This window comes from Mus caroli, chromosome 1 (genome assembly GCF_900094665.2).
Source record: "Mus caroli chromosome 1, CAROLI_EIJ_v1.1, whole genome shotgun sequence".
Lineage (NCBI taxonomy): Eukaryota > Metazoa > Chordata > Mammalia > Rodentia > Muridae > Mus > Mus caroli.
This window is the reverse complement of record NC_034570.1, coordinates 29,377,502-29,391,887: the sequence shown is the minus strand read 5'-3', so window position 1 is coordinate 29,391,887 and position 14,386 is coordinate 29,377,502. Positions and strand designations below refer to the sequence as shown.

Genomic DNA, 14,386 nt, shown 5'->3' with positions numbered 1-14,386 from the left:
TTCTTTGTGTGTGTGTGCATGCTCGTGCATGTATGCTTGTGTGCATGTGCATGCCTGTGTGTGTGTGTGTGTGTGTGTGTGTTAATTGTAACCATCCCCCTGGCTGTGAAGCAGTACTCTATGTCAGAAGCTTCAGTTTCTAGGTGATAAATAGCATTGTCCATCTTTTTGTGTACTTCAGATACTTTAACACCTTCTTAGGAGACATGTCTATTTTTCTTTTCTTGCTTTTCAGCTGTTTATTTCTTTGCTAGTTTTCGGATGGAACTGTGTGATTGTATTGTAAAGTTGTGAGAGTTTGAGAAGCCTGTGCTCTGAAAGTACAGCACACAACAGACACCTGGGTTGCAAATGTTCCCCCCTCTTCCATGGGTTGCTTTTCACTATATCAGGTGACTATGTTGAGACATTAATGCTTTAGTTTTAATGAAGCTCAGCTTATCCAATATTTCTTTTGTTGTCTGTGCTTTTGGGGTGTCTTAGTCAGGGTTTCTATTCCTGCACAAACGTCATGACCAAGAAGCAAGTTGGGGAGGAAAGGGTTTATTCGGCTTACACTTCCATACTGCTATTCATCACCAAAGGAAGTCAGGACTGGAACTCAAGCAGGTCAGAAAGCAGGAGCTGATGCAGAGGCCATGAAGGGATGTTCTTTACTGGCTTGCTTCCCCTGGCTTGCTCAGCCTGCTCTCTTATTGAACTAAGACTACCAGCCCAGAGATGGTCCCACCCACAAGGGACCTTTTCCCCTTGATCACTAATTGAGAAAATGCCTTACAGTTGGATCTCCTGGAGGCATTTCCTCAACTGAAGCTCCTTTCTCTGTGATGACTCCAGCTGTGTCAAGTTGACACAAAACTAGCCAGTACATGGGGTAATGGCTGAAAGTGGCCATTAAACCAAATATCATGTAATTCCCACTGTATTTCTTTCTAGGCACAAACTAAATGACTTATATTTAGGCAATGAGTTCATTTTTTATGTCTTTTCTCCCATTTGCCCCTGTCCTTATTCTATCACCTGTGCCCCTGGCTTTGTACTTTCATAAATGAGACCTCCCCGGGAGTTCTTTGGGAGTGCAATGCACCTCCTCGGGGGTCATACTTTGTACCCTGTCTTTACAGACCCACTAGACTTGAGCCCCATAATTCTAGAAACTAAGTGGGATGATGGGTGTGTTTGTTCCTTCATTGCTGTGACAAAAATGTCCCAGCTAAAGAGAACCAAGAGAAGTGTTTCTCTTGGCTCCCAGAGTATGTACTCTATCATGGCAAAGAGACCACAGCAACATGAATGTGAAGCAGCTGGTCATGTTGCATCCACAGCCAATCAGGAGAGAGCTGTGAACCTTCCTACCCTGTTAGCTTTCTCCTTTTAATTATTCCATTCACTCGTGGGTTGCACTGATTACCGTGAAATTGGATCTTTCTATCTCTATAATCATAATCTAGAGACTCCCTCACAGGTGAACTGAGAGGCTAGCCTTATCTATACAATCTCTCGCAGGTGTGCTCCTAGGTTTGTCTTCTGGGTGATTCTGAGTCCTACCAAGTTGACAATCAATATTAGCCATCACATTGAGCATGGATTTTGAAGAAAATCAGTGCTGTCTTGCATGACAACTTGGGGAAGACAGCACCTATTTCTCGAGGCAGCAAACTCCCTCGGATGGGATGAAACACCCACTGCCTCTGGGGAGGTGATAGTCAGTGCTCAAACCTCCTCTCAGGGGTGTTTCATGTAAAGACAAGCAGAGCTTCCAGGAGCCATGTTTGAATCTTGAAGGTGGATAGAATCCCAGGCACTGTGTGTGTGTGTGTGCAGGGAACAGATCTAAGCAGGATCTAATGGAAGGAGCCACAGGCACGGCAGTCAGCCAGGGTGTGTCCACATCCAGAGACACCCACATCCACTTGCTCCAGCTTCTGGGCCGTGGAGGCGTTGCCATCTGTACTGGTGAAGTCAGTCCCACATCATACCAAGCAAGGGTGAGGAGTGAGAGGATCCCTCTGAGCTGCCACAGCAAAGACTGAAAACACACAGTAGGACTTCCTTGGAACTCATCAATTGGCTATCCAGTGAGTTCTTGGGATGTATCTTTCTCTTTCTCATCTCCCCCAGGGTTGAGATTATAGACATCTGCTATCATGCGTGGCTTTTGTCTGGGTGCTAGGAAGCTGAATCCCAGTCCTCCCTGTTGCCTGGCAGGCACTTTACCAAGCAAGCCACCGCCCATGCCCCAGTTAACCTATATTCTGTATCTTGGGCAAGAGCTGATCCTCCTCCCTCTCTTCATTACTAAGTAATGATTTATCTCCAGCTTTTCTCCTAAGTGTCTTGTGGACTTTAGCTCCGATGTGTGTCATTAATCTAGAGTTAATTTTTTTTTTTTGCACATGGTGTAAGATGGAGGATTCAAATTAATTCATTTCAGCATGAACATTAAGCTGTCTTTGTATGAATTGTTGGAGAAATTGAATAGACTTGTTCCTCTCATTGAAAGCCATCTGACCATAGTCATGAAAGTTTTATTCAGGAATCTCACTTTATTTCACTGATCTACATGTCTAACTTCTATCAAGTCTGAGGAGTGATTTTTTTTTTCTGATAACTTTACTGAATATAAAGATCACATAAGGTAATTTGGCTTCTAAACACTAAGTCTTCTAATCCATGAGAGTGGATTGCTTCTAATTGTTTAATATTCTCAAGAGTTTACAGCAGTATTTTATAGTTTATAATGCATGTCTTTCACCTCCTTACAAGTCAGAGGGACACTGACCTGGCTCTCATTGTATTATTACCTTAACTTCCTTGCACTTTGAGAATGGTGATTTAAAACTAGAAATAAACCAAACATAAAAGAAAGTGCAAGGGAGAGTTACTTAGCTTCAACCTTCAACCTGACATAGTCTAAAACTCTTTGAGGGAGCCTCAACTGAGAGGTTGACTCAATCAGACTAGCCTGTGGGCATGCTTAGAAGGCATTTCCTTGATGGCTGATTGATATAGGGGGGCCCAGCTCACTGTGGACAGTGCATTCCTAGACAGGGGTCCTGGGCTAAATCAGAAAGGTAACTAAGCAGAGTTAGGAAGCAAGCCAGTAAGCAGCATTTCTCCATGGTTTCTGCTTCAGTTCTTTCTTGGCCTCCTGACATCATAACTCAAAGAAATGATTTCCTTCCATGAGTTGCTTTTGGTTAGAATGTTTATCTCAGCGACAGAGAGAAAAATACTACAGAAATTACTACCAGAAGTGGGGTTTGTTGCAGCAACAGACCTGATCATGTTTTTAACCTTTTGAAAGATTGTCATGTGTTTGGAACTCTGAGCAGGAAAAGATATTGAGTGCTCAAGCTTACTTGGATGCTCTAACCAGGAGTTGGGAAGATAATAATGATGTGAGAAATGCAGAGAATATAGGTGTGACTTGTGACATTTAAGAAGAAAGTAAATGCTCAATACTTAAAGTATTTGAATTAGATGTCTTTGGTTGAGTTGAGCATGCTGGTATACACCTTGAACTCCAGTACTTGGGAGATGGAGAATGTCTGTGACTTTAAGACTAGCCTGTTCTACGCCACAAGGTTCAAGCCAGCCAGGGCTACACAGTGAGACCCTGTCACAAAATAAATAAATAAGTAAATAAATAAATAAAAAATGTAATACAAAAATCCATGATTGCTAGTTATCTGGGGCTGAAAAACCAGCTGTGATTTTTAAGAAATCAGCATCATTGAGGCAAAATATCTGAAAAATAAAGGTAAAACCTTAATTTTAGGGGAAACTCCAAGATATTGGACATACCACAACCATAGGCAGTCTGTCAAGGACAGCAATGGGTATGCAGTGGAAGAGACTTTGAAATTCCAAAGTGTGGATTTAAAAAAATATATATTATGGAAGTTTTAAAGCTAACAATGTTTTATACTGTGATATTAATATAAAGTCTTGGAGATAAACACAAAGGAAAGGCTATGTTTCATAGTGATGTGTTTATGTGTCAAATTGACAAGGAGTCAAATGTTTTGGTTAGTTTAGCAATCTCAGCCCTTGGGAGATAGAGGCATTCTAGAGACAGAGGAGATCAGGAACTCAAGGCCATCCTTAAATACACAAGGAATTTGAGGCCAGCCTGGTCTACATAAACCTGCGTGTGACACTATCCCCAGGGAGAAGTGAATAAATGTCTACTCACCCCAGATAGATAATTGAAAACAGAACAAAGTAATGATTCCATAAACTCTAACTCCGTTAATCAAGGAGTTTATCGGGGTTGCTTAAAGGATTGTGAATGAAGAGTTACTTACAAGTCACAGAAGTGACTCAAAGACAGCATCACTGAAGCTCCCCCCTGCACGCATGACAGCTCGTGACAACTGGAAACCTGGGGTTCACAGTACATCATGCAGACAGACAAGGTCAGAGAGGTTCTTTAGCTGTCCTTGCTGCTTATATAACCTTGCGGCAGGGGTGGAGACTTCCTGAATTTTTGAAGTTGCTCATAATCCTTCTTTTAGAACTTTCTGGGCTTTCTTGAGCTTCTTTCTAGGGTGGAATGCTTCAAATCTAAGGAAATAGCTGCAGGGTAGACTGCATTCTTAATAAAGGAAATAAAGAATATGACATTATTTGATATGCACACTAGAATTTTTTGAATGTGAATAGTCCTGATAGGCTCATATATTTGAGTGCTTGGTCCCTGGTTAGTGGAACTGATTGGGAAGGATTAAGAGGTGTGGCCTTGTTGGAGTAGGTGTGTCACTCAAGTGGCCTTGAGGTTTCAAAGGTGCACTCTAGGCCCAGTCTCTCTCTCTCTCTCTCTCTCTCTCTCTCTCTCTCTCTCTCTCTCTCTCTGCCTGAAGATCAGTTAAGCTTTCAGTCCCATTCCTCCCAGTTGCCACACTTCCTACTGTGATGACCATGGACTAACCATCAGAAACTGTAAGAAGCCTCCAGTTAAATGCTTTCTTTTATTTATAGCAGTTGCCTGTGGTCATGGTGTCTCTTCATAGAAAACTCTCATCACAGCAACTAAAATAAATAATAATAAAATTTAAAATAATGAACAAAAGTGGAATTTAAATATTAAGATAATCACATAACCTGCTGTTGGGTCAAAGCCCCAGGCCAGGCTGAGAAGGAGCTGGGGGTCCTGGGACTTTGCAGTGTTTCCAGGCTGGTGTAGGCAAGATCAGTAGCAGGCAGTAGGCAGAGGAACAGAGAAGAATCTAAGTTGTCTGTCATCATAGACCCCACAAAAAGGTGGGCTGAGGGCAAGGGACATCTCTGGGAATATAGCACTCTAACTCTGCACTCTTCTGCCGTACCCAAATCCTCTGCGAGACTTCTTGATTCTCAGCATCTTGTCTTGCTGTGCCCGTGCCTGAGAGCAGTCAGTACAAGGCTCATTGTTTCTATGATCTCATGAAGTGAGGCTACGATGGTGGGAGCTAATGGCATGCTTGTTCTGGCCTCTGTTCTAAATATGGCTCTGAGGAAGGCTCTGAACACTTCCAGAATGAGGGTGCTGCATCTGGTGGCACCCAAGGTTTGGGCTCTGGCAGCCCTTTTTGGTGGACACTGGGAGCGGAGAGCTGTCCCATGGTTCACAGTGAAGATGTTCCTTCTATATTTTCTATCACTCTATGGTAAGGTCATTGTATCTATCTGTCTGCTGAACAGCTGAGGCAGCGTTTTTTGTACACATATACATACATGTACATATGCATATACACACATATACATACACTCACACAACACATATACACATACATACACATATGCACACACATACATACACACACAGATACACACACATATATACATATACATACACACAGAGATATACACACACAAACACATATATATGTGTATATATATGCGTATATATGTGTATATATATACACACATACATATATATATGCGTATATATATGTGTATATGTATATATGTGTATATGTATATATGTGTATATGTATATATATGAATATATGTGTATATGTATATATGTGTATATGTATATATATGAATATATGTGTATATGTATATATATGCATATATATGTGTGTATATATATATATATACACACATACATATACACACAGATACACACACAGATACATATATATATACATATACACATACATACACATACATCATATATTCTTCTTTTCTTTTCTTTTTCTTTTTTGAAGCAGGGTCTCTCGTAGTCCAGGTTAGCCTCAGACTCTCTATGTAGCTGAGTGGGACTTGATGACTTTGCACTTCGATCATGCCATCTACACCTCCTAGGTTCTTGGCTTAGAGGTCCGCACCACACTACACCCAGCTCTGTGAGGTTCTGAATGGAGAGCCAACCTAAGGCTTCCCGAACACTAGGCAAGCATTCTGCCAACTACTGATCTATGCAAGGTGGGGCTCTGTTAAACTTGAAAATCTGACAAGCACTTGACAGAGTGGTTAGCTGTGCTGTGTGCGCCATCTTGTCCTGGAGTGACACCCTTTCCGAAGGGCTCCTCAGGCTGCACACGCTCCTCTAATCTTACTTACCCTATGAGTCAGTTCCTACGCCTGCATTTGGAATTGCTAGAGTCTAGGTTGTGGCTATCCTACAATAGTTCACTCTCCTAGATGTCGCAAGTTTTCCTCCTCCAGGCCACAAAACAGGAGAGCATGTAAGTTCATGTTCTATGCAGTGAACTCATCCCAGTTAGAGCCAAAGGGGCCACATGGGGCTTCCGCCCCATGGCACCTAATATCACCTTCATTTCCACTGGGCTACAGCCCCCTCGTGTGGTTGTCTGAGGCATAGCATCGATTGCTGACTTCCAGACTGAAGAGGTGCAGACTCATCTGGACGCGTCTTATTCTCAGAGCAGTTTACTGAACCCAAGGGAGTGAGCTACTTTAACCAACTAAGTAGAATCACCTTAGTGTCTGCAGCACCTTCAGACTCCAACAGTCAACTGCCCTGTACTGAGGGTCTGCCACGGCACGGACACTGCTGGTGGATAGAGTAACCAACTGCTTCCTGATAATACTGTGAGCCATTTGCACAATGAGTCTTGGGAGGCTGAGATGTTTAAAATGGAGAAATGCAGTCTCCGTGGCCAGCTGTTAACCTGCAGGAGGTAAGATAAGCAAAGACTGGGAAGTGCCGGTCACCAGGTACAAGGAATATTTTGAGGTAGCTGCCAGGGCTCACTGGGGTTCCTAGAAAGGTCCCAGAGTCTACAATTCTGATGTTTAGCGATAAGAACTAGCGTGAAACCCCTGAGCACTGGCTTTCATGCTGAATGATCACAGAGGGATTCTGCAAAAAGAAATGGCCTGCTGAGCTCTTCACAGAAGGCAGAGTGCCATTTGGTAGGCTCAGCCCTCACATGATGGTGAGTGTAGGGTTTATCTGCAGAACATGGAGACTGTCTTGATTTGTGAAGTCCAGGGCTCTACAGGCCACTCCACAGCCTTCTCCCAAATTACTGATGGAGTTGGGACAGGAGGTCTGCTACCCATCAGCTGTGACTCTGACAAGTGCCTTGTGCCAGGTCAGTATGTTCTGGTCCTGGAAAAGCAGCCAGAACAACCCTCACATGATGGAAGGAAACAGGCTTTCTGAGTTGGCTGCTTGTCACTGAAAGTCTTTTTTTTTTTTTAAGATTTATTTATTGTTATACATAAGTACACTGTAGCTGTCTTCAGATGCACCAGAAGAGGGTGTCAGATCTTATGATGGTGGTTGTGAGCCACCATGTGGTTGCTGGAACTTGAACTCAGGACCTTTGGAAGAACAGTCAGTTCTCTTAACCACTGAGCCATCTCTCCAGCCCTTGTCACTGAAAGTCTTAAATGAAGTCACTGTGAAGTGCTTGCCACACAAGCATGGGGAACCAGTGTGAACCCAGTGTGCCTTGCAGTCTCAGGACTGGGAAGGCAGAGACAGGAGGATTATGGGGACTTGCTGGCCAGCTAGCCAACTATTATTAGCAAACTTCAGGCTCAGTGACAGACCCTGCTTCAAACAGTAAGGTGGACACCTAAATGTTGAGATCTCGCCTAGACACACAGACATAGACAGACAGACACAGACAGACAGACAAGCAGACACACACACACATAGACACACACATGCATCACAGTCCTCCCCTCCCCACCCATAGCTCACACTCACAATAAATACAGGAAAGCCAGGGAGCTTGTTCTGGGTACGGATACTCATTCTTTTAAGATAAGATGTGATATATAGAGAAATGGAAACACAAATTTGTTTAGTTTTGGACAAAACTGAGGAGGGTGAAAAATATGAACCCATCTCTCTTCTCTGCAACAGTGTTGCGACTTAGTGGAAGGCAAACACACTTGGGGCAGGAAGGCCTTCCTCCTGGCACTGGAGCATAAGATATCCTGGAGGGATCCCATTTTGACAGACAGGATAAGAAGAGGCCTAAAGAGGTTCAGTCTGGGTCCTGGGCTATGGGGAGGGAGTCTGAGCTGAAACACCAAGATTAATACACGAAAGAAACCAGTCTGCGAAAGACTGGAGGCTCTTCCTCACCCAGTGTGGTGGTTTGAATACACTTGGCCCAGGGAGCGGCACTATTAGGAGGTATGGCTTGTCACTGTGGGGGTGGGCTTTGAGACCCTCCTTCTAGCTGCCTGAAAGGCAGCCCTTTTTTGTTTGCCTTTGAAACAAGATGTAGAACTCTCAGCTCCTCCTCCTGCACCGTGTCTGCCTGGATGCTGCCATGCTTCTTGCAATGATGACAATGTACTGAACTTCTGAACCTGTATGCCAGCCCAACTAAACACTGTTCTTTATAAGAGTTGCTGTGGTCATGGTGTCTCTTGACAGTAACAGAAACCCTAACTAAGACACCTGGGTTCTTCTAAGAACAGTAGATGCCAAAGGCCCTCAAAGTTCAAGCAGAAGAGAGGACAGTTACAGCAGGGTTTGTTTCTGCTCACTAGTTCACTCTCATTCTTGGGAATGCCCTTCCTTTCTTAATGAGCTACCCCTGCTCTTATTTCTAATGGTTTCCTCTAAGAAACTTTTATTAATGAAACTGGGAACCAAAAAGGAAAGCTCCTGTTTCCCTGGTAACAATCCTATGTCCCCGGTCAATAGACCAGCCAATTAAAATGCTCACATCTTTTAGAAGTTGTCTGTGAGATTTACTTTGCCTTAGTATATTTCAGTAAAGATCAACGTGATCTTGATGGCTTCAATGGCATATTGTCTTCCTATCAACCACACTTTTTTATGACTGCTCTGATACCCAAGCCCCATGTTTTCCCTAAACCAAAAACTCAGGCTTTAGATCTCATTCGTGACTCAGTTAAACACTCACATAGCAGTTTCTATGTGCCACGCACAGGTCCAACTCAGTTTATAATGGCAGTTTGTGGGACACGGATGTGGGACAGAGTGAGGCATCGTCTCAGCTGTTTCCTAGTCCTGTGATAAAGCACAGTGACCAAAAGCAAACTGGGGAGAATGGGGTTTTATTTCAGTCTGCAACTCTCAGATTCCACTCCATCACTGAGGGAAGTCAGGGCAGGAACTGAAGCAGATGCCATGGAGGGATGCCATTTGATGGCTTGGTCCTTATAACTTGCTCAGTTTGCTCTGGACCACCTGCCCAGAGGCCAGTCTTTTGGTGGCATTTTCTCAGTTAAGATTCCCTCCTCCTAAATGACTCTATCTTACATCAGGCTGGCATAAAACTAACCAACACAGGTCAAAAAAAATTAAACTCATCAAAATTGTATGGTCAGTAAGGGTCATACTTGGAATTCAACCTCCTTTTGAAACAGTGTTCCCTCTACAGGACCCCCTCCCCCAGTACAGAAAAAGTGGTGGGAGTGAGGGGTTATTCCTGTGACTTAAAAAGGAGTCAAGTAATCTGAGAGATGAAGCTGTCTACACAGCCAGCCTGGCTTCTGGTTAGAGGGTGTGATGATCCCTCCAAAGTGACTTGTAGTTCTTTACAATGCCTTCTCGACCATCTGCTGCTTCTGCTTCTTTAGGTCCATGCTGTGATCCTTGAGATTTTCATTTTAGGCACTTTTTTCTTCTATTATATGTCAGACCCAGGGGGCAGAGAAAGAAAAACAAAACAAAAACAAAACAAAACAAAAACAAAACAGGCCTGGATCAAGATGGGTAGGGATGTTGACAGAGCTGGGGACTTCTTCCTTAGTGATCTCACCAGCCCCTTCCTCCCTCTGGAAGATCATTCTGGCTGCTCAGCGTCATCTTTATCACATCCCAGGGATCCTCAATCCTGTGGGACACGGAATGACATTTGAATTCAGCATGCACAAAAATAAAAAAAAAATTTAAAAAAAAAGCGTGTCTATCGAGGGGATTCTCAACAGACGTCCCTGTGGCAGGAGGGGTCATGTTTATACTGAGGACTTTATCTGGTTGACCAATGTATTAGAACTCTGTTAATACTCTGTGTTGTGAATCAGGAGTCAAATGATCCTGAGCTGTCTGTCATCTCTTTAATAACCATCCATTGACCATCTCTGTGTCTGGCACGTTCTTGCTCTGACTATGAAGCAAAACCTTCAGTGTGTATTCTTAGCAGACCACTGGCTCCCACCAACCCGGAACAAGAACGCTATCAGAGAGCCTCTGAGGCTGATCACAGAGACTTCCTGCTGCACTGGAATCCATTTGCCTGGTGTCCCCCCATCAATATATTTGAAAAATGCCTTGCTCGTGAATTTTTTGCTTTGTAACTAAAACATTCACAAAACCACTTCTGTGCTTAAGTGTGTTATTTGGAACAACCTGTCATGTGTAACTGTCTTCTGAGACAAGCAACAGTCATTTGGGGAGTTTAGTTGTTCCCCCTTGCAGGAGATCAACCTAACTCGGATGGTAGATAATCTACACTCCCGACCCCATTACTCCTACACAGAGGCTCAGAGTAGAACATGAGATTCTTACCTGAGGATCCAGTTGCTCCCAGCCTCCTGGTCACACTGCGCATGGCCTAGGGGAGGGGATGGAGCATATATAGGTGTGTGTGTATATACATGTGTGTGCGCATATGTGTTTGCATATGTTGTGTGTGCATGTGTGTGTGCATGCATGCTGTGAAGAGACACCATGACCAAGGCAAGTCTTATAAAGGACAACATTTAATTGGTTCTGTCTTACAGGTTCAGAGGTTCAGTCCAGCATCAGGAGATAATAGAAAGGTGAGAGCAGGGCAGCATCCAGGCAGGCATGGTGCAGGAGGAGATGAGAGTTCTACGTTTTCGTCTGAAGGCTGCTAGGAGTTGTTTGCCTTGACTGAAGGTATCCCCCCCCACACACACACACCCATCTGTGGGGAATTGCAGACTGGTAGCCAGTCGAGCTGAGGTCTGAACCCCGATGGTCATAATTCACCTACATGGCACGGGAGGCGTTCCCTCATGCTCCTGGAACTCTGGCCCCTGCCTAAGTTACCACCTCCCACAGCCCCCACAAGAGAAGCATGGTCAGTAGTCACATAAGCAATGGCCCAAGCTTCTGACCTTCAGGCTAAACTCCTCCCAGTTACCTAGCAACAGTGAAGACCATAAAAAGAGGTGCTCAGCCTGCACCTCGCTCTTGTATTCCTTTGTCCTCTCACCTCTCTCTTCTCTCACTTCTTTCTCCTCTTCCTTTTCTCTTTGTCTTCTCTTCTCTTCTCTCTCTCTCTCTCTCTCTCTCTCTCTCTCTCTCTCTCTCTCTCCCTCTCCCTCTCCCTCTCTCTCTTTCCTACCTTCTCTCTTTCCCCTGCATTTCTATAATAAAGCTCTTAAACGATAGTCTCTGCTCCTTCAAGTTCCGCTGCGCACTCTGGTCAGTGTTGGGAACTTCTTCCCTATTCCCCTCTCCCACAACCCTGGTGGCTTTAGCAAAGTAGCCCCCCCCCCGGGGGGTCCCCAGACAGAGCTGCCCCTTGACCACCCACTGAAGAGTAGGATAGAGGAATGCCCACCCAGGGATGAGTGGATAGGGTAGGTAGCAGCCCTCCCACACCTGACTGACCAGAGAATAGGGGAACTCTGGTGGGGTGTGGGCATCTTTTTCCTTCCGTTCTTCCCCAGGGCCCAGCCCCCCTTTTTTATTTCGTTCCCATCCCCTGCAGGGTGGAAGTGGTTCATTTCCTACGCTTGTGGGGGACACCTAGGTCTCATTGTTAAATCTTTATAAGCTAGGGTATCTTTTGAATGGTACAGAATAGACTTCATTTTTAAACTCCATTTTTATTGGTAATTTTATTTATTTACATGTTGTCCCCCTTCCTGGTCTTCCCTCCAGAAATTCCATCCCCCATCCCTCTGCCTCTATGAGGGTGCTCCTCCACCCACCCACTCCCACATCACCACTTTAGCATCCCCCTACACTGGAGCATCAAGCCTCCACAGAACCAAGGGCCTCCTCTCCCACTGAAGCCAAACAAGGTCATCCTCTGCTAGCTATGTAGCTAGAGCAGGGGATCCCTCCATGTATGCTCTGGTTGGTGGTGCAGGCCCTGGGAGCTCGGAGGGGTTGGGTTAGCTGATATTGTTGTTCCTCCTATGGGGCTGTCACCTTCAGCTCCTCCAGTCCTTCCCCTAGCTCTTCTATTGGAGTCCTCAGTCTCAGTCCGATGGTTGGCTGTGAGTATGTGCAAAGACAAAGGAAACAGAGAGAGACAGAGATGGAGAGAGAGAACTGGAAGGAGAGACAGAGACAGAGGCGAGGGAGAGATGGGGGGGGGGGCTTTTACGCACTGCAGCTGTTGGCCCTGGGTGATGATTTAAAGCTGCCTCTAGGTGCCTGAGGGCAGGATGGTGGGAATGCCTGATGGCCAACAGGTGGCATGGACCCCTCTGAAATCCTTAAGAGACCTGTTGTGTAGGCCCACTACTTCCACTGTTTGGGGCCCATTTAGCGTCATAGACCCTCCATCTTGTACTAGTCTCCATCTTGTACTAGGCTGAATTCTAAGAAACAGCTAGCTTCCCAGAAACAGTTTCTGGACAGGACACTGATGCCAAGTGACAAAGGGACCTCTAAGCGGCTTCCGAAGAAAGGAAAGAGTAAGCCTGCTTTGTTGCCTCAGGAATCCGGGCAGCAGAAAAGGCGAGCTTGTAGAAGAAGATCAAAGTTTTCGCTGGAAGATGCTATTCCCCGAAGTGCCTTCACCTCAGCCTGGAGCACAACCCGCCAACTGGCCAGTATATTCGGCTTCACACCGGATGAAATTCAGAGTGGCTCGGGCCAGACCTTCTCAGATGTGGATTCGTCGGACGCTGCCAGCACCTCCCGCTCTGCCTCCACCAGCCTTTCCTACAACTCCAGATGGACGGTAGGCAGGAGAAAGCTGGCAGCCAAAGCGCCCAGGACCCTGCGGGCAAAGCTTTGGGCGGCCGAGCTGGACAAGCACTTCGCCTCAGACAATGCAGAAGGAGCTGCGGGCCCTGAGCAACAGGATAAAGGCATCGACAGACACACACCTGAAAGCACGAGTGGAGAGGATTCCTCCCAGTCCTACCTCAAGGCGTGTATCACCAACTACTTTGGTGCAGCCGGGCGCTTGGCCTGCGGGGAAGAGTGTCAGGTGTTGGCGCGGAGGGTCACCCCAGAAGGCAAGGTTCAGTACCTCTTGGAATGGGAGGGGACCACCCCTTGCTGATTACCCCTCAGAGGCTGCCCAGTTCCCTAAAAACCAAAGGAGGGGCAGAAGAGGCGTCTGGGTCCCTGTTTTCTCCAGTCTCGGGGTGGTGGAGAGAACCGACATCCTGGCTGCGACCCCTGCCTGCTTCCTGCCAGGCCTAGGCCTGTGTGCTGCTGTACCTGAGTCTGAGACCCCAAATGGCTCTCTACCGTTGTCTAGAGTACACTCCATACCCCTCAAACATTTTATTGGTTCCTCTGACAGTAGCCTAGCTGTGACCCCTGATCTGAGGCCTGAATCTGTTTTTCATTGTCCCCAATTCTCCATCTTTTGCACTCTGCCCTCTCACCCCTTTCAGGTGTTTTGTGTGGTCACACGTCTTCCGTGCATGCGCATACTCTCATCTGTTCCCTCACTGGGCATGCCTCACTGGGACCACAGGGAGGGAAGGAAACCCTGGGGGTCTTCTACTTTCTCACTAGTACCCCTCACCCCAGGAGGGTAGGGATGCCTGAGAAAGTTTAGGATGCCTGGGACCCAGAGGCTGAGGAGTGATGAACTGGGTCTCTGCTGAAGGGACTGGAATCAGGGTCCGTTATTGAGGCTGGTAGGGGAGACTAAGGGAGTCAGGGCCAAGACTCCCAGAAGTTTGCCTGTCCCCAGCAACAACCCTTCACTGTTGTCAGGGACTGGGGCCTGACCTTGCTGCGAAGACGTGTTCTTAAACACATAGATGG

At 45.9% G+C, this 14,386-nt stretch overlaps 1 pseudogene; it reads left to right on the top strand.

The window, feature by feature from the left end:
* LOC110287933 overlaps positions 1–13,667 on the top strand; it is a 22,481-nt pseudogene extending 8,814 nt beyond the window's left edge.
* Positions 13,668–14,386: the final 719 nt, after the last annotated feature.